This window comes from Lynx canadensis, chromosome A1 (genome assembly GCF_007474595.2).
Source record: "Lynx canadensis isolate LIC74 chromosome A1, mLynCan4.pri.v2, whole genome shotgun sequence".
Classification (NCBI taxonomy): domain Eukaryota; kingdom Metazoa; phylum Chordata; class Mammalia; order Carnivora; family Felidae; genus Lynx; species Lynx canadensis.
In genome coordinates, this window is record NC_044303.2 from 187,286,213 (window position 1) to 187,313,012 (window position 26,800).

General features: G+C 36.3%; 1 protein-coding gene and 1 pseudogene across 2 annotated transcripts in view; both read left to right on the top strand.

Moving 5' to 3' along the window:
• The window catches only part of GABRB2 (gamma-aminobutyric acid type A receptor subunit beta2), a 238,274-nt gene that overhangs the window by 122,699 nt on the left and 88,775 nt on the right, over positions 1 to 26,800 (top strand). The window lies entirely within an intron of this gene.
• LOC115522301 lies at positions 22,378 to 22,818 on the top strand (annotated as a pseudogene).

Here is a 26,800-nt window from a genome sequence, read left to right on the forward strand (position 1 = left end):
AGGAGGGATGTATCCTAGGAATGAGAAACCTAGGGAGAGAGTGGCAGTATTTGAATGGGATAGTTGTTTTCAAAAAATTGTAGTATTTCCTCTTAAGAGAGCAGACCATGTCCGCTCTGGGGCAAAACTAGACTAATGGTAAAAGATGCCAAAAGGCACTTTTGGACTGAAATATTTAAAAAAAAAAAGAAAAGTTCATAGCAGTTACAGCTGGTGAAAATCCAGCAGGTCGTTCAATGCTATAAGACCCTTTTCTGGGGAAAAGAGGATTCTTGCTTTGGGCAAGTGGTGGGATGGATGATATGATTTCTGAGGAGCTCTGGGTTGATGGTTACTTGGTACCAGCAAAAATAGGAAGGACTTTAGTTAAAGGACAGTTAGGCAAGCGCTGGTTTCCGTGAAGATGCTGATCCCATATGTATATACATCTGGAAGCAATGTTATTTATGAAAAGATGAAAATCACATCCTGGCTACGATTTTAAGTAGATGGTGTGTGTGTTTTGCTGATGGTCTGTTGTTATTTAGCTAGCATCTTTCTTTTCTCAGATTTTCCTCACAGGAATATCTCTTACCATTGTGTGTGTGAGGAGAAACACTCAGACCCCCATATTTTCCTGCCTTTCTAAATAATTTTGGACCCCCTTGAGGGTTTTTAAATATATATATTTAGTTATATTTATAATTAGCTATAATTATTTACCTAGAGAAAATCAAAGAGAACTGCAAATACTCCATAGTGTCACTGCATACAAACTTAATTTGCATCGCTGTTCTATTTTGGTATTTTCTTGACTTGTATCTAGTGGCTTGGAAGTGGGGAGTTTTTCTTCCCCTCCTTGATGTGTGAGATACTTTGCTTCAATGTGATCTCCATTGAACCATCTTTGTTGAACAATTATTATTCTTATTCTCTTGTGACAATAAATAAGTACCAGGATGTGTGTTTAGAAACACTGGCACCTGATGCAGATAGTACTTGTGATTTGGGGTATTTGGACTTTAGAGCTACTGTCCTTACAATTTGTCCATTATGAGAAAGTGAAGAAGTGACTTAGATATAAAGGGTGCATCTTGATATGGAGTATGAAAAATGAAAATATTGAACTCTTTCCATCTAAAGCTTTTTTCCCCTGGAGTAAAGAGAAATCTTATTTTTTATTCACATTTTAAAATTTTTCTCTTTCTGTAGTCTATTTTCTCCTTCTGGGATTCCTACAAATAGATATTGGGTGTCTCACATCTATCTACCATGGCTCTGAAATACAATTTGTAGATTTTTATCTTGCAAATTACTAATATTTATTTTATTCTAAAGAAATTATTAGTAGTATTCTATTTTGGCCATCCTGTTTTCAATTTCTAAGAACTGTCTTATTCTTTGATAGCTCATTTTCCATAGTCACTTGTTTTCTTATGGAATGTTCTCTTTAGTTTACAGATATCATTTAAAATTATTTTACAAGTTTTCTTCTCTCTTCATTGTTTGATATCCTTTTGTGATGGTATATGTTTATTTATTATGGTCTTTCTTTTTTTATGCTGTTGATTTTCCTTGTAAGTCAGCTAATCTTGGTAATCAGTTCATATTTGTAAACAAAGGGCTAGTTTGGCCAAGGAGTTACTGATACAGATTTTCTGAACTGATGTGGGTTTCCTTAGCACTTTTACATGACTGTTTTCATAGTCAGATTCTTCCCTGAATAAGGAGAGTGGGGACAGGAAGAGAACGGGGCTTGATGACCAGGCAGCCTTCCTCTTTAGAAGAGTAGGCTAAGACCTTTCACAGATAACCAAGGCTTATCTGAGGTTTAAGTACCTTAGATTATTTCACCCTTTCATTTCTGGAAGGATGTGATAGAACAACTTATCCTTTTATTCCCCTCCATCTGTAGCAGTACCCAGGGCTATCTGGCACTCTGTTCTGATTCTCTCTTCAGCCCAATATGTAAACTAGGAACCCAGGCAGCCCCACTTTGTTTAAGGAGCCTTCTTCCCGCATTGTCTAGGGGCAGTCACCACAGCCAGATATGAGAATAAGAAGTCTGGTGGTTGCATGGTGGCTCCTGCTCTGTGAACTTGCTGAGTCTGCAAATTCTCTAGTGCATAGGTTCTCAACTTTGGGGCACATCAGATCCCTTGGGGAGTTTTTAAAAATCCCAATGAACAAGCCACACCACAGACCTATTGAATCAGTCATTTTAAAAGCTCCGTAGGTGATAACAGTGAACAAAGTTGGGAAAGAGTCCTCTCGGGCATAGTTTTCACTCTTGAATGAGCATGAGAATGTCCTGGACAGTTTGCTAAACACAGATTGCTGGGTCCTATCCCTGGGATTTCTAACTTAATGGGTCTGGAATGAGGCTCAAGAATTTTCATTTTTCACATTTGTTGGTCCTGCTAATGCTGCAGGTGTAAAAACCACACTTCTCTGACTTTAGTGGGAAAATCAGCCCTCTCCGTTGCACTTCCCTGTGCAACACTTGTTTCCTTATTTGGTTTTTTCTATCTACATAACCTCATCTACATTCTAACTTTTGTACTATTGTGATTTTCCAAAATTATTGGCCCATTGATGTAATGATACCTGCCTATTTTATAGTGCTATTATGGATTTTTACTGTTCTTTCTTTTTACACTTATTTCTATGAGATCTGAATAAGGTGGGAAAGGTAAATATACTGTCTTAGAGTGGAATTCTCCTTTTTCATATACATATTCAATGTTTAACTACATAAACAATTTTCAACCTCATTTTAAAAATTTAATAGCATATCACAAATATTTTATGAAATATTCTCTTCTAATTTCTTGTGTATATCTAGTATTCTACATGTGGATGAATCATAATTTATTTAATGGGTTCCCTATTATACATCATAAAATGACTACTATTTTGCTCTTTTTAATAATGTAATTTGTGCATGATTGAAGCTATCATTAAATACAATCAAGATTACATATCTATGTGTGTATATATATAACATATATATACACACACATATATATATATACATACATATATATAAGATTACGTGTGTGTGTGTGTGTGTATGGCTCGTCTGTACAACGTAATATGTAATGTTAAATTTAAATTAGTTATTTAAAAAAAAACACTACAAATTCAGTTCTTCAGTCTAACTAGGCATATTTCATGTGCTCAGTAGCCACATGTAACTAGTATCTGCCATATTGGACAGTGTAAGTATATAGAACATTTTCATCATCTCAGAAAAGGCTGAGTAACACAAATATATGAGGCAAATTCATAGAAGTTGAATAAGTATATCATAGAAAAAATAAAATTTAAAGTCTTTGGGTATGATTTTACATATATCCTGATTTCAAAAATACTATAATATAAAAGGAAGCCAAAGGGCATTAGAATTGAAGTATAGTTATTTTCTTAATTGCAAAGAAAACCATTATTTTATGGTTCCTAAGCGGGCAAACCAAAAGGAAGCATAATTCATAGTGTTATCGAATTAGTATCTCCCATCTCACAGATGAAAATCTGCCTGCCATATTCATTTCCCGCAAGGCATCATTGGGCTCTCTCTGAGATGGTGTTCAGAGCAAAGCAGTTTATGAAGTGTGTATGTATATCTTAGTAAACACTAGCCTAACAGGTAGGATGTGGATAAACTATATTATCCTGGCAGTGATCAAGATTGCCACATGAATTCACAGGAACCTTTGGAATCTAGAGTTCTAGGTAGAGAGAATTTGGGGAGATATATTTTAGCAGTATACTCAGTCCCTTACCAGATTTTTGCCCTGTGTATATCAGGGTAAATACTGTGCCAAACCCAGGTAAATGAAACACAAAGGCTTCCACCCCTCATCTGTAGTAAGCTGACTTGGTAACTAAAAGAGCTCAAAGCTTAAGAGCTGTTCACCCCTCTGACCATGTGGTAAGCGCAGGTGTAAAGTTTCAGGATGTATTGGCACAGGCTCAGCTTGCAACTCAAAGAACAGAGAGGAGCAATTATAAGGAAATGGATTCCCATTATTGGTTCTTAAACTGAAGTGTTTTCTTAAAGACTAAATAAGTTCCTGCGTCCCTCAGGACAGAGTTTTGGATTAGGCTCTGCTCAAAACCCTGTGCTATGTATATTTACCTTTCTGAAGGTGATGGCCACCTTTTATGTTTCTAATACTCATTTTTTTTCCTGTTTGGAAACTTCCATTAAAATTAAAAAAATTCGGTTGAGGTGCTCATTGTATTTTACAAATTTTTCTGTGGCAGATCTCATGGTGAGAGGGTGGTGGGGGTACAGACTTGTTTACTTGGTTTTCCTTGAGGCTCAGGAAAGGTGCCAACAGAGCTGTCACCAAAAATTGTCTCTTTTTGGCTGGGCTGCATTTTATACTGTATCCTAATTAAGTGAAAATGCCACATGTGTGGCTTTCTTAGCATTTTTTAGTGAAAGCTGGAGAGCACTTCAGGAAACCTGATGTGAACATCATAAGCCAGAGGCATAAATACACCCACAGACCTTCCCTGAAGCATTTCCAGAAGACTCATGTTGTTTTTGTTTGATAGTTGCAGCCCAATGAATTATAACTTAGACTGACTTTTCTCAGATCCTGACTCTGGCTCCTTGTATTACCACTTGGAGATATGGTCCTTTCAGTAGGCTTTCAAAACTCTTGATTTGTTTTTGCAAATCAAACACCTTTTTCTTCATGATAGCTTCCAGAGTCTATCATCTATCCCTACTCCCACCTCCATTGCCTTCAGTACCATGATTATTACATTTGTTGTTATCATGATCACCATCATCAATAATAGTCACTACCATTTATTAAATGTTTACTTTGTATTAGATACATTGCTGTATATACACATATAATCTCATTTATATATCTCATATGACAACTACTAATAGTATTTCTTCTTTACAAATGAGGATGTGGTACCTTAGAGAAGTTGTGCAACTTACAAAAGATCACACATGTTAGCAGGTGAATGTCTAACTGAAGTAAACAGAATCCAGTGAAGCTAGTTTAAGCAGAAAGAGACTTACTTAGCTTACAGAATTCTTGGGAAGACTGAAGAAACAGACTCTAGGCTGAGCTTTTACATATAATTCTCACAGTCACAGCCCAGGCCTGTGTTGACAGGCAGTCAGTGTTCCTGCCACAGTATAATGACTACCTGCAGAACAGAGGGACCGCTGCTCTCACTAGACCAAAACCACACTGATTTTCAGGTAGTCTGTACTAATGAAAGAGGTGTTTTGTGCTGTGCCTCTCTCACTTCAAGCTCTGAAATCAAGTCTCCAACAAGTGTATCCAATTGGCAGAACCTCAATTACATTTTGAACCATAGACAGAAGTGATGAATTATTATTAGGGCAGTTATTATTATTATTATTATTATTATTATTCATTATTATTGCTTGACCAAGCTGAGATGTGAATACAGATTTAATTTTAGAGCCCATGTCTCTAACCATTATACATATATTCTTTGTTTATACACCTAACATAAAATTAATATATTCCTGTTTGTATTATAAATAATTTATTTCTAATAATTCTATATTTATTAAATTCTACCTGCTGAGATATATGTTCTCAGTGGACTTTGTTACTTTCTTTGCCTGCCCCATATCTGAACATTATATTTGAAGAATCCCCTGCTTTATGAAACAAAGCTCACCTTCCATAACAGAAGTTGAAAAAGCCTCACACTCATTCTCTCAGCCTTACTTGCAACTAGAAGGTGGGTGCAAGACCAAGACTGTACCAATCCCATAACTTTGAATTGGAAATCTGTGCTGTGAGAACCAGTGACGGTGGGAAAAGCCAGCCTAAGAAAGTTAGGAGCTATGGCAGTGGAGGGATGGAAGTGTTCAGGGGAACATACAGCTGTAAGAACCATAGCACCCCTACCCAGTGAAGTTACCTTGATAACTCTACTAGGACAGTTCTGTGGTTTTGGACATTATTCCTGACTTCATAGTTTCCACACCTGGATTTCTGGCCTATTGTAAGTTGTTCAATATCATTTTAATAACTGTGTCTTCTATTTAATTTAACCCGTCACTTTATATTGTTTGCAGCTAAGAACCTTGATTGCTATGCTTTAAAAAAAAAAAATATTTATTTTGAGAGAGAGAGACAGAGACAGAGAGTGGAGGAGGGCGAAAAAGAGAGAAGGAGAGAGAGTGTCCCAGGCACTCTGACAGAGCAGAGCCCGACACGGGGCTTGAACTCACAAACCATGGAATCATAACCTGAGCCAAAACCAAGGGTCTCAACCAACTGAGCCACCCAGTGCCCCATCTATGCTTCTTGAAAAAAGGATTATGTCTTATCCTTTATCTTTTATATTGCTTTGCAAATGACAGGTAGGTAGTGAAGAAATTCTTTACCAATTTAATTTAATTCATTGATTTCATCAAATTTCACTCTAGAACCATGCCCTCCCAAAACAAAATAGTGCCATGAGGAATTCCCTCTCTTGGGATTTATCACCCTCCCTGCCCCCAAGCTATTTGGCAATTGATTTCAGATTATTTGCCTGAAAATATTAGAGACTTTACATGAATTTTTCTGTGGCCACTTTAGGTAGAGAGACAGGCAGGCAGAATTTATTGAGCACTTAGTAAGTGCTACGTGCCTTATATTCATGGTCTTATTTTATCCCATCAACCAGATGAGAATAAGAAATTAAGTAAAGGTTATACCTGAGGCATAGTCAGGATTCATTCTCAGTCAGTCATCCTCAGGGACCTTGCTATCAATCAGCCTACCACCACTTTGAAAGTATACAAAGGAAGATGATGCTGAAGTCAAATAAACATTAATGCTGGAACTGGGCATTAAGTTTTTAAGCTGTTTTAAGGTAAGAAGTTGCTCTACGCCCTTTGTCCCTGTAATTAAGGGAGTGTTTATACTCTATGGGTATGTGCATGTTAATATCATAATATTCATAAATGTGTCAAGAATTTATCAAACCATTGCTAGTCAGTCACTTTGTTTCTTTTTTCTGATGTTTAGAAAAAAATTAAAGATTTATTTCTCAGTAAAAGAAAGCCATTCATTGATAGTTTGATTTCAAATGGCCCTTTTTGTCACCTTTAGAAATAAATATTTATTATAGATATATATTCTGAAACATTTTTGTACTTGAACCCCTGACATAAAATGCTGTTTGAGTCTAAACTTAATCAAATTTACTGCCCAATGATAAGCTTTAGTGGACAGAAATAGAAAAAATACATTAAGGATGAGCTGGCCTTAAGTTGAATAATTGTTGCTGTTCTGATTACAATTGTATCAAAACAGTTTAATATGTGAGCAGAAGACAGAGTATTATAAATTACTTGCATATGCAAAACAAAGTTGTTACTTTAATGTGTCTTTCCAATTCTACCTTCTCTTCTTAGTGCTTATGTAAATAAAGGTCATGCTGCTTGTCTACAACTTTCTAGTTGTGAAGATACATTAGCAGAATGTTCCTTAAAAAACAAAAGACTCTTTTAAGATCTAAGGACTATATTCAATGTAATACTAACAATACCTACCATTTGAAATGCCAGTTTTGCAGTGAGCCCTTTACACTGATAAGCTTACTTAATCTTCACAACAGCCCCTTGGGTAAGTACAATGTCACACTATTTTACAGATGGGGAAACTGAGGTTTAAGTAATTTAAAATACACATTTGGAAGTGGTGACAATAGAACTCACTTAATCCTCAAAGCCTAATTACAGAGTATGATAATTTAACCATGTTGGTGATGCTTATTCATTGAGTTAATAAAAACAACATGCGCTTAAGAACACAACTTGAAACTGTAGCTCATAGTCAATTAAACACATACTTACTGGTACCTTACTGGGTTTAGGAAATCATCAAACAAAATGGGGAAAATTTTGTTAAAAGGGGCTCATTAAAGAGCCAGCAGAAGGATTTATTTTAAGCCAAAAGGGGTTTGGGATTCTCATTTTAACCATCTCTCTCCTCTGGGAAATCTGAGACAATGAGAATGCTTTATCAGGTTTTCCAGAAAGAAGAAAACAGATAATCTGCCCTATTCTCCATTGCCAAGTAGGGGATGAGTGACATTCCTGGAGCAATGAGAAATCCTCAGTCCCTCTAATCACTCTGTTGTAACATTTCAAAGTCCCAGTGGGCCATAATGCAACTCATGCACCCAGAGGAATGGATGGAATATATTTAGACTCAGTGTGGTCTTTTGCTTTCTTCTAGGGCTGGTCTAACGTGTTACTTTTCAAGACCTAATTTCTAGCATTTTAAGCTTCTTAGTTAAACATCATGTGCATCCATAACTCAAGAAGAAAACCAAAAATATATGAGAATAATCTCTGAAGCACAATATGCCATATAAAAAACAATTATCTAAAATTCTCACTGAAACAAAAGAAAGTTTTTCCTCTTTTTGTTTTGGCCACGGAAAGCAGGAAGAAAGGATCAAAGATTAAAGGCTTCTTTTTGATATTCTTTCCTGGACCTTCACAGGTTCCCCCAAAGAAGATGTGTTAACGATTATTATATTCTTGTAAATAACATTGAGTTGGTGAAAAATACCTCTTGATCACAAACTTAGAATGTGTGTGATGTGGGGTGAAGATTCTTGGCTCTTCAACCCAACCATTTTTTTTTTATGTTTATTTATTTGGAGAGAGATTGGGAAAAAAGGGGGAGAGAGAGAGGGAGACAGAATCCCAGGCAACCTCTGCACCATAAGCACAGAGCCCAACATGGGGCTACATCTAACTGTGAGATCATGACCTGAGCTGAAATCAAGAGTCAGAGGTTTAACCAGCTGAGTTGCCCAGGCACCCCAGCCCAACCATTCTTTACCTAAGATCCACAGAGGCAAGACACTGCACCTGTACCAGAAAACAAACAAACAAACAGGCAAACAAACAAACAAAAACCATGAATAGCCTCAGGGTTTTCTACCTTGCTATTCTCTGCCTGCAATACTTTTTCCTCCCTTCTTTGCCTAGCTCACTCCTACTCATCCTTCAAATATAAAGCTAGAATTAATGTCTTAGCATTGTCTCTCCTAATTTCCCTCTCTCAAAGCACCTGTACCCTTTATTCATGCAGTTGTTACAGTTGTCATGTTTGTGGGTTTTATTCTCTTATAATCAATGCTGCTTGCTTTCTTGACTGTAAACTCCACAAGATAAGTACCATGGTTATTTTCTTATCATTCCATCCACAGTGCTGAATGCAAAGCATTGTAAAATTCAAAGTATTTGTTGAATAATAAATAAACAAATGGATTGTTGGACAAATAAAGAATAGCCAGCCCAGCCCATTTTTGGTTATCATTTGCTATATTTAAGGATCTCTGTTCAGTTTTACCCTCAAACTGAGGCCATCACTGCCTCCTCAAATTAAGGAGAAAAATATCAGGAAGGGAAAAATGAGACTACGGTGTTTCATTAAGCCTATTCTCACAATGTAAAGGATATACAGATATCAGCTGCCTCCTCAGTCTTACAAAAAATGGAGAATAAGTAGCCCCTCAGTGGCCAGTCCTGTGTTTTTTTTTTTTTTTTCTTTTTGTCATTAGGGCACTTTGGTGGATCATATTAACTGATTTTGAAGGATAAACCAGTCTTACATTCCTGGGATAAGTCTTACAAGGTCATAGTGCATTACCATTTTTATGTGTTATTAAGTGTGATATTCTAAGATTTTGTTGAAGATTTTTGAATCATGAGAGATACTAAACTATAATTTTTCATTTTTGGCAATGCCTTTCTTAGGATTTGGTATTAGAGATATGGGGCCTCCAAAATGACTAAGGACAGTAGGCATCCTCTATTTTATGTAAGTATTCGTTAGCTTGGTGTTTTTGTTTGTTGTTTTTCTTTCTTAAATGATTGAATTCAAAAGTGAAGCTATCTGGGCCTAGAGGTTTTTTGTTTATTTGTTTGTTTGGTAGGGAGATCTGATAAATGCAATATCTTTACTAAACGTAAAGCTGATCACATTTTCTTTCTTCTTGTGTCATTTTTGCCAAGTTATATTTCTACATAAATGTTTCTGTATCTTCTAAGAGGTTGAATTTTGGCATAAAGTTGTTCATAGTATTCTCTTATTGTTCGTTTAATGCCTATAACATCTGTAGTGATAATCTCTTTTCATTATTAATATTGGTGATTTGTGTTCTTCCTTTTTTTTAATGTTTATTTTTAAGACAGAGAGAGTGAGCGGGAGAGGGGCAGAGAGAGAGGGGAGACACAGAATCTGAAGCAGGTTCAAGGCTCTGAGCTGTCAGTACAGAGCCCTGTGAGGGACTCCAACCCACAAACTGTGAGATCATGACCTGGGCCAAAGTCGGTCACTTAACTGACTGAGCCACCCAGGTGCCCCTGTGTTCTTCCTTTTTTATTGATCAGTTTTGCTAGTGTTTTTTCAATTTTGATAGCATTTTCAAAAATCATCTTTTGGCTCAGCTAGTTTTCTCTAGTGTCTATTTTTTACTTTATTGATGCCTGTTTTTTATTATTTTCTTCCTTTTCTTCTTTTATATTTACTCATCTTTTCTATAGATTTTTGTAGATGAAACCTTGGCCACTGATTCAAACTAACTACTCTGATATGAGGATTTGAAGATACAAGTTTTTGTCTAAGCCCTGATTTATTTGCTTTTCAAAATTTTAATGTATTTTCATGGTCATTCTTCTCAAAATATTTTCTAATTTCCCTTGTGATTTCCTCTTTGCCTTATTAATTTTTTGAAATTGTGTTGTTTTACCTCCAAGTAGTTGGAGTTTTCCTAGCTATAGTATTATTAGTAATTTCTAATTCAATCCTATTGTGATTAGAGAATATATTCTTTGTAGTTCCTACCCTTTTAAAATTTATGGAGGCTTATCTATCTTGCGTAAATATGCTGTATGCAATTAAAAAGAATGGGTATTCTGTACCCAATGGATGTATTGTTCTACACATGACAATTAGATCAAGATGATTAATAGTATTGTTTGTATGTTCTCTGTTGTTGCTAGTTTATTTTCTAGCCCTATCAAATCCTGGGGGAGGGGTGTAAAAATATTCCTGCAATATTTGTGTAATTTTTCTTCCTCTCATTCTGTAAATGTTTGCCTCATGCATCTTAAAACTGTTATTTGTGGCATATGATAACTGATATGTCTTCCTGATTAATTTCCCTTTAATTATTATGAATTGCCACTCTTTATCTCTAGTAATATTATTTGTCTCAAAACATATTTTATTTTATATTAAAAGAGCCATCTGGCATTATCATGCTTGCTTTTTGCATGGTTAATCTTTTTCTATCCATTTACTTTCAATGTATCTATGCCTTTATACTTAAAGTAGGTCTCTGTGGTCTCATATAGCAAGGTCTTACTTTTTATATTCTTTGATAATCTCTGCTTTTCAATTGGATGAAAATGTTTAGACCAGAGGTTAGCAAACTGTGACCCGTGAACCAAATCCAGCCTATGTCCTTTTTTATGTGGCATATTGCTAAAAATGGCTTTTTTATATTTTTAAAGAGTTTTGAAAATGAATGTACTGAGAAACCTTAAGCCTGGGTGGTTACCTTTGACTGCACTATTGATTGACATTAAAATTTGACCTCTTTTCATTTTTTTCCTTCACTGGATACCCTATCAATACAGCTTAAAATTGTCCTTACTTTCTGGGAAGTCACATTATCTTGTAATTTCATGTGTAGCTTTTGGTCAACTTTAAAGTTGTATATCTTTCATATCTCTTTTCATAAAGAAGTCAGGTCTCCCTGTGAAATTTCATTTTTGTTTACTTTTGTTCTTCCTTCTGTCAGTCATTTCTGTATCCAATTCTTAAAAAAAAAATTCCCTTCCATTTGTTCCATTAACAAATTTATAACCATATCGCATACACTTTTATTGACACTATTTTTAAAAAGTTTAAACGATATACAAGAGTAGCCCTGACAAACACATCAACTCATTAATAGTTTGTTTTATAAAGTTATTAAATTGGCTGTAGATCCACTTACTTCTCTAATTTAGCTTATATTTACCCTACTAATCAATATGGTTATCCATTGTTTCCCTCAAAAAAGGTATTTTTAGAGGTGAAGTATGAGATATAAATAGCTAACATTTATTTAACACTCTATATGATAACCAGTTTTGAATTATTTATAAGAATCATTAGATTAAATTGTGTGAAGTACCCTTTGAATGCCCATTTTCAGATAGGGAAACTGAGGCACAGAGAATTTAAGCAACTTGCCCAAGAGTTCACAGACTAATAGAATCAGAATTTGGGCCCAGGCTGTTTGGTTCCAAAGCCTGGGCCATTAACAACCATTCTTGCCCCACAATGCAACTGAAAGAGCATTGTATTTGGGGTCAGGAGACCCAAGTCAGAGCCATTGACTTGTGCCAGACATCAATTAAGTTCTTCAGAAAGTGGAGGAGTTATACCAGATTGTTATTAGGTGTTCTTTTAGTTCAAAATAGTATGATTATTTTTATTTACCTAGATGCCTTGTCATTTTCATATAAAGAAGAGGCAAGGATAATCAATAATCATAAATACTGTCACATGGGCCTTTTATCAAGGTCTAAGTATGTGACAGAACTGGAGTTTGAGCACAGCTCTGTCTGCATCCAGAGTTTAACACTCTGTCAGAGTTGGCCTCATGAGCACAAGACCTGGGCAGTCAAACAGGGCCCCGTCTTGGTATAAGCATGCGGGGACTTGTGCTTGATATAATGCTCTGCTGCCACTGTCTGAAATTCATAATTTGTGAATAAGAGACCTCTCATTTTAATTTTGTACCCCACAAAATTATGTCACCGGTTCTCCTTTCAAATCCATCTACAGTAGTCTTGTGCTGCTGCACTGACAGCAGAAATTCATTTGGCATGAGGGTTAGGGCCAGGAGAGGCTCACTGATATGGGGACATGATTTGTGATACAGTACCTTCTTAGAGACAACTTACGACCCATCAGTGAATCCTGAATCTCTTGGGTTGACGGTCTCTTCTCTGTTGTTTCTTGTCTTTTGGATTCTGGAAGAGCAGAGTTTTTCATTACATCTTGTTAATATCTGAAGCCAACTTCTCTGAGTCAGTATCAGTTATCTTTCTAATTGGAGAAATAATGAAACATATTTACTTAGATCTCACATAGACAAAGAGAAAGATTTCTCAATGTGTATTCCTGGTTTTCTCTCTGAACACGATTCCTAATGCTAATATTATGTATTCTTTGTTGGCTATGATGTTAAGTTTTCCATTCCATATGAAAATTCAAAATTTATATTTTAAATAGAACAAGGTTTTATTCCACCCTGTGAAACTACTTCGCATTTGACTTACTTACTCCCACCCACTCTTACCCCCAGGAGAATATCTCAATGATAAAAGAAACTAAATTAAAGCTGTTTTCCACAAAGAATATAGCGTACTAATGCTTCTTTGATATCACAGATTTTTAAAAATCTGTCTTGTTAAAATGACCCTCCATTCTCTCTCTGCCTCTCTCTCAGTCTCTCTCTCAGTCTCTCTCTCTCTCTCTCTCTCTCTCTCTCTCTCTCTCTTTCTCTCTCTCTCTTTCTCTCTCACACACACACACACACATACACACACACACACATACACACACACACACACACACACACGAGGGCATGGTTTGCCATTTTTTAACATATGCTCCTGCTTTACAAAGTTAGTTGAAGCAAACTTGTCAAATGCCAAAGTGTACAGTATGAAAATTTCAACAAAATGTCAGGAGAAATGGGAAACCTAGTGAATTTAAGAAAATCTGTCATAAAGATTGCATTGCATGTTTCTTTCTGCCTAACTTTGGGTGACATATGGAAGTTTAAAAATATAACCTAATGATGTGTCTTTATGGTAAGAAGTTTATATAACCTAATTGCCACAAAACTGTCATTGCTGGTTAATTTATTAGAGTAATAAGATATTGTACTCTTAGAACCTAGTTGGAATGAATTCTTCCCAACAACACTGATGGCCCCTGAACCATAAATTTTCTATTTTTGATGCTTGTTTGAAACCTGAGAAGATGCACATGTGGGCATACTATTCTTTTAACCATTTTTCTTGGAGAACTGGTATGGATACCATACCAGTGATCCAGTGATAGGTATAAGTTAGGGACAGTGACAGGTGAATTAGGGACAGTGCTGTGAACCTTCTCTTATGGGAGAAGCCTAAGTGTAAAGGATTGGGAGGAAGGAAATAGAGACTAATATAAAGGCCTGATCATTTATGGGAAGTATGAGCCCTCAGATTCCACCCAAATGCTAGCTTTTTTTTTTTTTTTTTTTTTTTTTGGGGGAAATAACCTTAGGTTCACAGAAAAGTTGCTAAGATAGTACAGAGAGTTCACTCAGGATTTTCACCTAGCTTCCCCTGATGTTACTATTTTACATACCATGATAACATTTCTCAAAACTGAGAAATCAACATGGGTAAAATCCTATTGAATAAACTAGTCTTCATTAAGATTTCGTCAGTTCTGTTCCAGAATCTAATCCACGTGCTGCATTTAGTCATCATGCTTTGTTAGTCTCTTTTAACATCGCAGTTTCCCAGCCTTCTTTTTTATTTCATAATCTCAGAACTTTGCAGAGAACTTGCTAAATATTTTCAGAATGTCCCTCAGCTTAGGTTTGCGTCGTGTTATATGTTGTGATTAAACTGGTCCACCCAAATATTTAATCTTCTTCCATAAGAAAGTGCATGAAATCCAACAGTGCTGACTTGAAAGCAGGAAAGAGCAGGGCTACATGACCATATTTGACTATGTAAAAGCCAAGGTGATTAACTGGAGTAATAGTCTGTTAGTTTAAACATTGGCTGAAAATTTACCATATAGATATTTATTTCACACACAAAAATAATACCAACAATATGTCCCAGACACTGTGCTTTATATACGTTGCCTAATTTTATTGTCAAAACAACCTATGATTCAGGTGTTAGTAGTATTATTACTGTTATTATAATTATCATCATTATCATCATCATCATCATCATCATCATCATTATCTTTGAGTTGAGGAAATTTAAGCTCAGGGAAAGTTAAGTTCCCAGTAGTACAACTCAGTACTGTCTGTGGAATGCATCCTTAAACCTATGTCTTTCTGATTCCAAATACCTTACTATTTATTCATTAAAGAGTAAAAATTTAACTATGTAATTTGTTACCCCTTCTCTGAAAGAAGCCCATGTGTTCCAGAGGTGTATTCCAGAGGTTTTTAATTGAGTTATCCCAGATATTGATATTATATTGGTTAAAATTTTTATGGAAACATTTCTTTTATGGATATTGGTCAAAAACATACTCTAAAACATTCCTTCATCCCCTCTGTCTTCCTCTCTCTCTCTCTTTCTCTTCCTCTGTCTCTCTTTATCCCATCTCTGTTTCCTTCTATATATAACACACACATACATGCATACATATTACAGATATGTGTTTGTACATAAGTATCTATCTATATGTATCTGCAAATATAATACTCAATATGCGAGCTATGAAAAATCATGCTTTCTAAACAAATCTCATTAATTGGTGAAATTTTTTATGCTTCAGTGCCAAGATGATATTAGTCAAAGTCTACTTTTTTTTTTTTTTTTACACTTTTGACATGAGTCAGTAGAAAGAAGGAATTTTAGGAGTATATTTTAGAAGTTTAAATATCTACAGTTTTGGCACAATGCCACCTACTAAATTAGATGGTTACAAATTATTAAACTATAACTTATAATGGTTTGTGCCTTAATTTGGATGCACCACATTCTGGCATTGTTCCCATTGTCTATTGTTATAACAAAGTGCACTAAATTGAGAGTTACTTATTATCTAGTTCAACAATTCAGTTTTAAAGATAAGTAATCAATATCTCTAAGGTCATTAATCCGGTTAATGACGGAATCATGGCTAGAATTTTTAGGTTGTAAATTCCTTCCTCCCTGATATTCTAGGATTCTGAAAAAATAAATTGAGCTAAGTATTGATTAAAATAAAATTTTCTAGTTTAAAATTTTTTTACGTTTATTTTGAGAGAGAGAGAGAGAGAGAGAGAGAGAGAGAGAGAGAGCATGCGCACAGGGGAGAGGCAGAGAGAGGGAGAAAGAGAGAATCCCAAGCAAGCTCTATGCTGTCGGCACAGAGCCTGATGTGGGGTTTGATCTCATGAGCTGTGAGATCATGACCTGAGCCAAAATCAAGCGTCAGAAGCTCAACAGACTGAGCCACCTAGGTGCCCCTCTAATTATATTTATTTTGCACATATGATTATAAGAGACCTATAGTATACTATGTGGGTATTATATGTGATTTTATTTCCATTTTTACCACAAATAAAGCAAAACTATATATTCATGATTAAGGTAGTTAATCAGCATGTTGCCATTGAAGGCTAAATATTTGGTGATACGTTAAGCTTTATTTAATTATTAAAGATATTTTTAAAATCTAAACATTATCTGATTTTATGGAGGATGTTGCATAGTGGAAGAATGATTAAATGCATAGTGACCAATATATCTCATCTAGAGTTAAAATTAATAAAAAATATGTGCCAATAAAAATGTGATTTATATAATAAAAAGCCAGCATCACAAGCAAATTACATGTCTCAGTTTGAAAAGTGTTGATAGGCTATAAATAATAAATTTCTGAATAATGAACCTTTAAATGGTTATTTTTAATATATCAATGGACAGAATTTTAAAACCTTCTTTTGACATCTGATGAATGATATCTTGAAAATATTTTCTACTGAATCTTTCTTTAAATTTTTTTTAACATTTATTCATTTTTGAGAGACAGAGAGAGACAGAGCATGAGTGGGGAAGGGGCAGAGAGAGGGAGACACAGAATCCAAAGCAGGCTCCAGGCTCTGAGCTGTCAGCACAGAGCCTGACGCAGGGCTCAAACTCACCAACCATGAGATCATGACCTGAGCCGAAGTGGGATGCTCAAGCAACTGAACCACCCAGGTGCCCCTCTACTGAACCTTTCTGAAATGCTTTTTCACAAGTCGGAATCAAAGGGTGGGTGACTCCTCTACATGACATCTATAGATACTTCGAGCACCTAATAAAATCACTTTCGAGGAATACGTCTTGAAACAGAATTTCCCACTATTGCAAATCTTTTCATGGATTCTTGGAATTATGGCCAGCATTTTTGCTCCTAGTGGAATAAGAGCAACTTGAAAATCAACGACGTATGTATTTAGTTTGTGATCAGAAATCGTAGTTCAGTTGTCTGTGACGTGACAAACCTGCATTTCGAACTCTTTCAAAACCTGCTTTGGCTTTTCTGTGCCAGTTTTATGAGGCTGAGTTGAAATTAAATCCTTAAAGCTGTTAGGATTTATGTATTAATATCTCCCTAGATTTAATTATGTATGGTTCATTTAAAAAGTGGCATTTGAAAATCTCTAGACGTGTTAGTCTTTAGTAGTTTATTTATTTAAACTAACAGTTTCTTATATCATGTTTTATTTGATTTTAGACTTTTTAAGTACTTTTACCTATATAGGTCTCTCCGGAGATAAAGAAAAATCGTTGACATGACTCATATCTATTGCACAGGGTTAATTACCTATTTCAGCACAAAAATAGAAGAAATGTGAGCAGTTATTGGCATTAGGTTATATATAGATTCTGTGTGGTATAGATAATCTACAGTCTTCACACAGCTAATTTGTACCAATGAGTTGTTAACACATATGCTCTTTGATTCTATGAAATCCTTCAAAAGGCTAGTTTGACAAAAATATTTTGACATAATAGAAAAGTTTCAGTTTACTCTGATAACTTCAAAGGATACATTTTCAACAGAGTGAAGTAGGACACATCAGGCTGGAGGATGCCTTAAGTGAATGTAGCCTCTCAGGTTCCCAGGAGATTTGGTGGTATTAGTACTTCACCTGTCTCTGGTGAGAGACTGTCAGGACACAGGAAGCCCCATGCTGGGATAAACAAACCTGCCATACCAACAACTCCAACATGATCAACATACACTGCTATGTGTATGGTCTGCAAATATGTCAGTAATTCACAAAGCTAAGGGCAGAGAGGCTCAGTGAGGGAATACAATACCACAGGATTAGAAAATGGACATTTCATTTATTTTAATTACAAATATCACATTTGAATTTGATTGTGATATATAAATATAAATATACAAAGTATAAAATTTCTTTATCATCCCTCCTACAGCATCAATAGATTATATAGCCCCTCTAGAACTTTTTTTCTATGAATACTGTTTTGTGACCACCCCCTCAGGACTGTGTGCATCATGAGTATCCTTCAGTGTCAATGCTAATAGGTATCACTCAATTTTTTTTTCAACACTTGCCTAGTATTGCATCATATGGATGTGCCATAAATTGTTGAATCATTACGCTGTTGATGAACCTTTATGTCTTCCCTGAGTTTTCACTATCATATACAGTGAAAGCAATGAAAAGCACAGTTACCTGTCTTTGCGCTCTTGTATTCCATAGCATATTGGGTTAGTAGAACTGGAAGTGGTGGTTGAAAGGGATATTTCCATTTAAAATATTTATAAATAAATTGCAAACAGTATATTTTATCAATATTTAACATTTTTTGCAGTCTGATTGGTAAATACTGATTTCTCTAATTAACCTGCATTTTTCTATGACCACTAGTCAATTTGTGCATCTCTTCAAATATTTATCAGATAGTGATGTTTTTCTTCTATCAATTTTAGTATTATGCTAACTTTTCTTTTTGAAATGTTTTATTTTCTATTTGGGAAAGGATAACCCTTTGTTTCACATTTATAAAGACTCTCTCATCTTGTCATTTGTCTTTTCATTTGGTTTATGGTGAATTGCATCATAAAGAAGTCTAATTTTTTATGTGGTCTAATCAACTGGTCTTTTGCTATCTTGCCTTTGGGTGTGGTTTTATGCTTATAATATTCTGCTACCCGAGAATAATGAATATGTTCTTATATAATCTTATATATTCTTTAAATATATTGGTATAGCCCTATATTTCCATAACAAGTTAAGCTTCTTAAATTCTTTGGCAGAATTCTAAGTGCTGGTCAGCTTCCCAAAATGTATAAAGAATAGTCCTGTGTATTCTCAATCAGAGGAATAGAAGGAGTTGGCAGGCCACATTTTGCAAAAATGTAGTGTATTGGGGTGCCAAACTTCATACTTTAGTTTCCTGTCTTTACTATAGAGATAGTTACATAATATTAAAAACTATTAAAGCTTTTACTGTGGTATTAAATCACAATAAAGCCCTTTAGGCTGGGAGATTTTAGGGGGAGAATCATGTCACTTTTTAAAATGTTAGCAGAGATCACAAGCTTAAATAAATCTATGAGGGCCACTTAGGTTAAGTACAAACCTCATATGGGTGAAAATAATGATTGGGTAGGTCCATTACATCAAACCACAGATTTTAGTTTTCTAGTGGTTATTTTAGAAGAATAATTTGGACATGAAGGGAGAACAGCTTGAGCTGAGAGTGCTCGAACTTGTCCAGTGAAATCCAGGGATCCACTCAACTTCTGAATATAAGTTTCTTCATATTACATCTTAACACTCACATAGAGACACAGACACAGGCGCGCGCGCGCACACACACACACACACACACACAATATTAAAAGCTAATTATGTGATAGACACTGTTCTAGATTCTTTACTTGACTCTCTCACTTGATCCTCATAATAAGGAACTAGGAACTGACTATTCTTTTCCTTGCTTTCTGGGTAAGGAAACAGAGGTGTAAACAAGGTAAATCACTTATGTAAACTGGCACAGGTAGAAGTGAGGGAGGCAATTTGGACACTGGCATTTTGATTCCAGAGCCCAGGGTATCACCCCTGCACAGACCATGCACCTCCTTACAACTCCACTCCAGAAATAAAAATAAATAAATGAAAATGACATAGGGAACACTTGTGTAGCACTTCATTATTTTGCAAGATAATTTCACAATCTTAACACATTTAATTATCCCAGCCATCTGCTCAATTCCCCGAGGTTAACTTTATTATCCTGGATATATGGATGGAGGAACTGAGGCACAGAATTTTTAAACATGTTGTCAAAGGCCACACAAAAATTAATCTCAGACCCCAGCATAAAACACAGATTTGTATCTTTCCAGGGTGATAATTCTACTCTCCTTCCCCATAACAACAGCAAAGACCACATTGGAGTAACGTGTTTAAAACATACCAAGATTTTTAAAATGTAGCAATAGAAGTATCAATATAGCAGTGGATTTATAATTTAAAGTGGGTTTTTGCACACAGTGTCTTTAGACTCAACTGCCTTTTATTGGAAGATAATATTGAAGAATTAAGTGTATACAAGAAACAAAATTTATTTTATTTGAAAATGCATACAATGGAAATATGCTCCAAGCTTATTCCAGATTTGACAGAAAGGACACTTCAAATTGAAAAATAGAGGCTCCTCTAATCGCCACATGTTCTCCAATTCTTCCTGTGCTGCTCTTCAAAACATTTTTTTAAGTTTATTTATTTAGAGAGAGATAGCACAAGTGGGGGAGGCACAGAGAGAGGGAGACAGAGAATCCCAAGCATGCTCCACACTGTCAGCTTGGAGTCTGACGTGGGGCTCGAGCTCACGAAACCTGATCATGACCTGAGCTGAAACCAAGAGTCGGACACTTAACCAACTGAGCCATCCAGGCGCTCCTCTGTGCTGCTCTTCAAACTGGCTGACTCCTTTTCTCCTTATTGTTTTTGCAAATGCTTTTATCCCCTCCTTCTGGGGTATACTTCCATAGCCAACTCTCACAGCTTCACCTGGCTTATTCCTAACCACATAGCTTAACTGTCCCTTTTTAAAAATAAGTTTTCCCTCACCAATCAAATTAACTAAGCCTCCTTATTATTAAGGCTTTTAGTACCAAGTACTTTTAGCTCTTCTTGCAATACATAATTATGTATTTATTCTGGTGTTCATTTGTTTAGTGTCTGTTTCCCCATTATTCTCCACTAGGGCATGGACCATGTTTATGTCACTCAACATTCAGTATCTAGTGGTTAGCACAGAGCATGATATAGAGCAAACAATCAGTGGTTATTTGTTGACTTAATAAAATAAAATATTTTTTCTTTCAGATTTTATGAGTGTAAGCATTCTTAAACTACTGAATGCTAACAAGCTAAGATCCATTTCCCTATTTTCTATTTTGCCACCAAGAATCTTGCCTCCCTACCTAAGAAGGAAACAACCTTGAAATACCAAGGAAAATGTAAAATGACTATTTCAAGCATCAATAACCAAGATTGTTTCTGTTTGTTTCATAAAGAATTTTCTAAATGAGAGGGCCTTTCCACATCATCGCTACTGAGAAAGAAATGAGATAAAGGTTGCTGAAACATGTATTTACAGAGAGATGTTCATGAAAGGTTTTGCATTAAAGACTTCAAAAATGATTGATGTACTAGAATTCAGTTGGGAGTGTGTGCGAAGCGCATAGAGATACAGTTGACAGATATTTGCATCTGGAGTAGAAGAGAATATTTATCTCAGCTTTTTTGATGGGGACTCTTAGATTAAGAAAGACTAGAGGAAATCTGAGACCTTGAACTTCCTGGAAAAGGTTACAGATGCTCAACAGAGAGATTCCAACTGCAGCTGGGGATTTCTCATTCTGTAGTTGACTTCATGGGTGTCTAGACAGTGGTCCCGGGTAAGAATGTGCAAAGGGGCAACAGGCTAATTACCATTTTGGGAGTAGAAAATCAGGAATACAACTTAGAGGATGAAGGAAGAAGTCACAGCAAATGTAAAACTGTGTAATCTCACCTTCTTTTACTTACTGTCCCAAACAGTGTACATCAAGAGACAATTCTCTCCCCAACTCTCAGAATAGGGATATTGAGTGGAATGAAAGTGGAGAATATAATCTCTCTGAAGAAAGGATTGTGTTTGTCTGGATTACCCAGTACAAGGCCTGCCCTATAGTAATTATTGTATAAACATTTGGTGTTGAATTAATAAAACTCTCTAAGAGATCATCTCTTAACCATATCAAAACTGTGAATTTATATCATTGGCACATGGATGATGCTATTAGTAAATAGGCATTGGATGAATGAGTGGATGAATGGATGAATAAATGAATGAAGGTGAACACTTATGGTTACCACAAGAGAAGTTTAGGGCAAACTCTCCACTTTTCTAAGTCTTAACTTAGAAAACAAACTGAGAAGCATGTTCTCTTCTACTCCATACCCAATTATACACTTCCATATGGCAGGTGAAAATTCCAGCCACCCGTCTATATTTTATAGTTAAAAATAATAAGAGGTAGGGCCTTTGAGTGACAGTGACATAAGATGTCAGACACCATGGGCTCAGGAGTAAAAGTTCCTCACAATTTTTGACTGTTGGAAGAACGGGAATAAGGCCAGAAAGGAGTAGGAGATGGCACAGGTAGCTTGAATCTAGAAGATGATGAAGACATGACACTTAGAAGATGGGCAGGGATGATAACTGGGCCTCCAAGAACAATTTGTGAAACTGGATATACAGTCGCAAAATAGAATAGAATCTAAACACCCAGAAGCAACCCCCTTTGTAATATTTGTAACAAAAATTAATAGGAATGGAGTTAATAGTTCTAATGGAGTGGAGGACCCAAGAGCCATATCATTGTTAGCAAATGGCAGAATTCATATAGCATCAAAGTTGTCCTGTAAGAGCTCTGGCGCCTAATGACGTCTAAAGAAAACCTGAAACTCCCTCAGCCACCTGAAGGACAGTGTTACAGCAGTTAATCAAAAGGAAAAACCATAGGCATCCCACCCCCATTCAATTTAAGTAGTCTTCATTTTCCCTTCATTTTCTAGATATGTCTCATAGACCTCAAAGTACTGATAAGGAAGCTCCCATTCAGAGGCAGTTTATGTTAAGATACTGTAATTGATCCTATTTTTTCATGCATTTGAGGAAATATATAAATTGTGCCATAACAAAAAATAGATGTATAGGAAAAAAGATGTCTCTAAGAATGTATTCTTTATTTCACATTTATAAAGTTAGCTTTGTAGTTGTGTTAGCAATTAACCTACTTCATGTCTTTATTTATCTAGCTGACCACACGTTTTTCTAAGGGAGTGTTTCTTGAATTTGGAGAAACTGACCCTTATCAGAATTTTAGAACTACTCCCATAAATCATCTCCCCAGAAAAAGGCGTGAATATCCTTTAACAAATTTTTGCTTGTAACCTAAGAGCTTTTGCTAAGCCCTTGAAGGCTCCTGTGTACCCCAGGTTAAGAAACTTTATTATAATGGGAAAATTTTAACACCGACTCCATATTTGATGTTATTATATATTATTGTTGTTATGTACTATTACAATGTGTTTATTTTTATAACATTATAACATGTTGCTATATTTTGGTGTTATGTTTAGGTGACATGGTATTTGTTTCAAAATACTCTGTGGTGAGTGTTGGATATAGGTTAGCACTGCCCAATAAAACATTCTGTGATGATGGAAGTGTTCAACTGTTTTGTAGAGTTATATTGTCCAGTATGATAGTCACTTGCCACATGTGGCTGTTGGGGCCTTGAAATGTGACTGGTGTACATGAGGATCTGAACTTCTGTATGTTATTTAACTTTAATGGATTAACAAGTGCAGACATATTTTACTGGACAGTACAGTAACAGATCAACATAGGTGGAATGTCAAGTGATGACCTTAAAGTTGGGACTATGACTGTTATTGAAACTGTTATATGTTTGGAATGGTCCATAATAAGCCAGACACAGAAGGACAAGTACTGTATGATTCCGCTTATACAGGGTATCTGCAGTAGTTGAATAGAAGTAGAGAGTAGAACGGTGGTTGTCAGAGGCTGTGGGTTCGGGAAAATGTGGAGTTCATTTTTTTTTTATTTTTTTTAATGTTTATTTATTTTTGAGACAGAGAGAGACAGAGTACAAACGGGGGAGGGTCAGAGAGAGGGAGACACAGAATCTGAAACAGGCTCCAGGCTCTGAGCTGTCAGCACAGAGCCCGACGTGGGGCTCAAACTCGCAGACCGTGAAATCATGACCTGAGCCAAAGTCGGCCGCTTGACCGACTGAGCCACCCAGGTGCCCCGTGGAGTTCATTTTTAACAGGTAAAGTGTTTTAGTTTTGCAAGATGAATGAGTCCTAGAAATCTTCTGTGCAACATTGTGCCTATAATTAACAGCACTGTATGGTACACTGAAAACTGTCTTAAAAGGGTAGAGATGGGGCTCCTGGGTGGCTCAGTCAGTTAAGCGTCTGACTCTTGACTTCGGCTCAGGTCATAATCTCATGGTCATGGAATTTGTCCCCACCTTAGGATCCATGCTTATCATGGAGCCTGCTTGGAACTCTCTCTCTCTCTCATCTTCTCTCTGTGCCCCTCCCTCACTTGCATATATGCGCGCTCTCTCTCTCTCTCTCTCTCTCTCTCTCTCTCTCTCTCTGTCTCTCTCTCTCTCTCTCTCTCTGTCTCTCTCTACCTCTCTCTCAAAATAAATAAACATTCAAAAAAGAAAAAGTAGAGATCATGTTACATAGTCCTACTACTATTAAAAAAAATAGTAAGAATTTTCTAAAATTAAACAAAAATAAGAAAAATTAGAGGGGAAAACACTTGAATAGACAAATGAAGGAGAAACAATTAAGTCTGGGGCACCTGGGTGGCTCAGTCAGTTGAGCATCTGACTCTTGACTTCAGCTCAGGTCATGATCCCAGGGTTGTGGGATTGAGCCCTGCTCAGGCTCTGCACTGAGTGTAGAGCCTGCTTAAGATTCTCTCTCTCTCTCTCTCTCTCTCTCTCTCTCTGCCCCTCTCCCCAGCTCATTCACTCTCAAAGAAAGAAAGAAAGAAAGAAAGAAAGAAAGATTAAGTCTTTAAAACCTAGTTCTTTTGATGTCCATCCAGAGTTCTCTTTGAAGGATGACAGATGTTTATTGGATTCTTGGCAGTATTTCCTCAGGAGAGGTTGCCAAGAGACTGGCACAAGGCGATGCATGGCAGGAGTGGAAGGCTCTGGGTATCCACCGAGCTGCGTGAGTGGAAGATGGAAGCTTGGTCTGTCACAGTGAAGAATAGGTCTTTATGACTAGATTTTAGGGTGAGTGTGAACAGTGATTTAGAATTAAGCCATGGAGCTTACCATTGTATAAGAGACAGAAACAACATGTGTATAAGCCAGAAGATTTAGAACCAATGAGTATGATTTAGGTCCTTGAGAGACAAGTCATGTGACAATGACTCTAGGAAGGAGTAAGAGCTGAATAAAAGGAGGACAATATTCATTTGCCCAGCAAGGAAAGAGTGGCTGAGAATAAGCAGAAGTATTATTGATATAGAATCATTCATTCACAAGACTAAAGACTATGACCCAGATAGAGGATTGTGAGAGTTCAAAATATGATCAGTAAGCTCAATGGAGATAGATAGATTTGTGCTATGCTAGGAGATAGGGACCTTCAGTTTTATACCCCCTTAATCTGAGTGTCTAAGTCATTTTGGGAAAGTCTCTGATGAAATACTTCCCCATGCCATAACAATGTGCTGTCCAGCTTTTTCAGACGAGCTACAGAAGACAGAGCTCTTCCTGAGAGTGGAGGGGACCTGAGCCAGAAGCCCTGACATTTGTTCCCATTTGCCATTTGAAGGTTCTTCTCCATCCTTCTCCCCCTTGCCTGTCCCATATTTTCTCTTCAATGCCATGGGTCAAGATTAGACAAAAGAAATACTTTTTCAAATCTCCATAGCAAGGTTTAGATTAGATTGCAGCACTTCACTCTAAGGCATAACAATATCAAAAAGCAAATGAACAGAAAGCCTAACAGGTAGCCAGATAATATATTTTATTAATAATATTAAAAGGATTAAAGTATATTAAAAATATATTGCATATCCAGTACTGTACTCTGTGTTTATAAATATTACCTTCGTTGATCTATATGCCAGATTTATGAAATAGATATCATTCTCACTTAATAGAAAAGAAAACCAAGGTAATTTTTGGCCTAACTTGCAAAGCTAAAAAATGTCAGATGGGATTTGAATCTGAGTTTGATTACTCCAAAGCTCATACTCTTAACCACTTCAGTATATTTTATTTCATGGTCAGCTTGGAGACTTCTAGTGGGTTTCACCTTACCTGCTTCCTGACGTGCCTCCAAGTGTCAGGGGCATGTGTTTTTTGTTCTTTTTAAATCTTTTGTAAAGAACACACTGATAACTGCTTCCTCCCTTCAGAATAAAGCCCATCTCCTTCCACAGGGATGTAGCCTCATCCTAAGACCTCAACCAGTCAACCATATCTGCACATAATAAATAGATCATTCATTCAGATCACCTGTAGACTCTCCCTTTCCCTCCCTAGTCCCCTACACTGGGTACCTCTCTTGTATTCAGAGGAGGGCACAAGTTCACTTCATATCCATTTCTTCATCCTAATTCTTTATGAAGATGTTGTGGTAGTACTGTTGGTGGTGGTGGCTTGAGTTTATTGAATACCTCATATATCCAAGGAGCTATACTTAGTTCTTGACACATTGACAGTTGTCCCAACAGTGGATAATGTGATCTCCATTTTGCACTTATAGACACCAAGGCTCTGAAAATTTAAGTGATTACCCAAGGTCACTCAACCTGGTAAATGCAAATGCTAGGACTTGAATTCAGCTTTGCCTGGTTCCAATACCTACATTTCTTTTACCGTAAAAGGTTAAAAAGGAAATAATATGTACAGGGAGG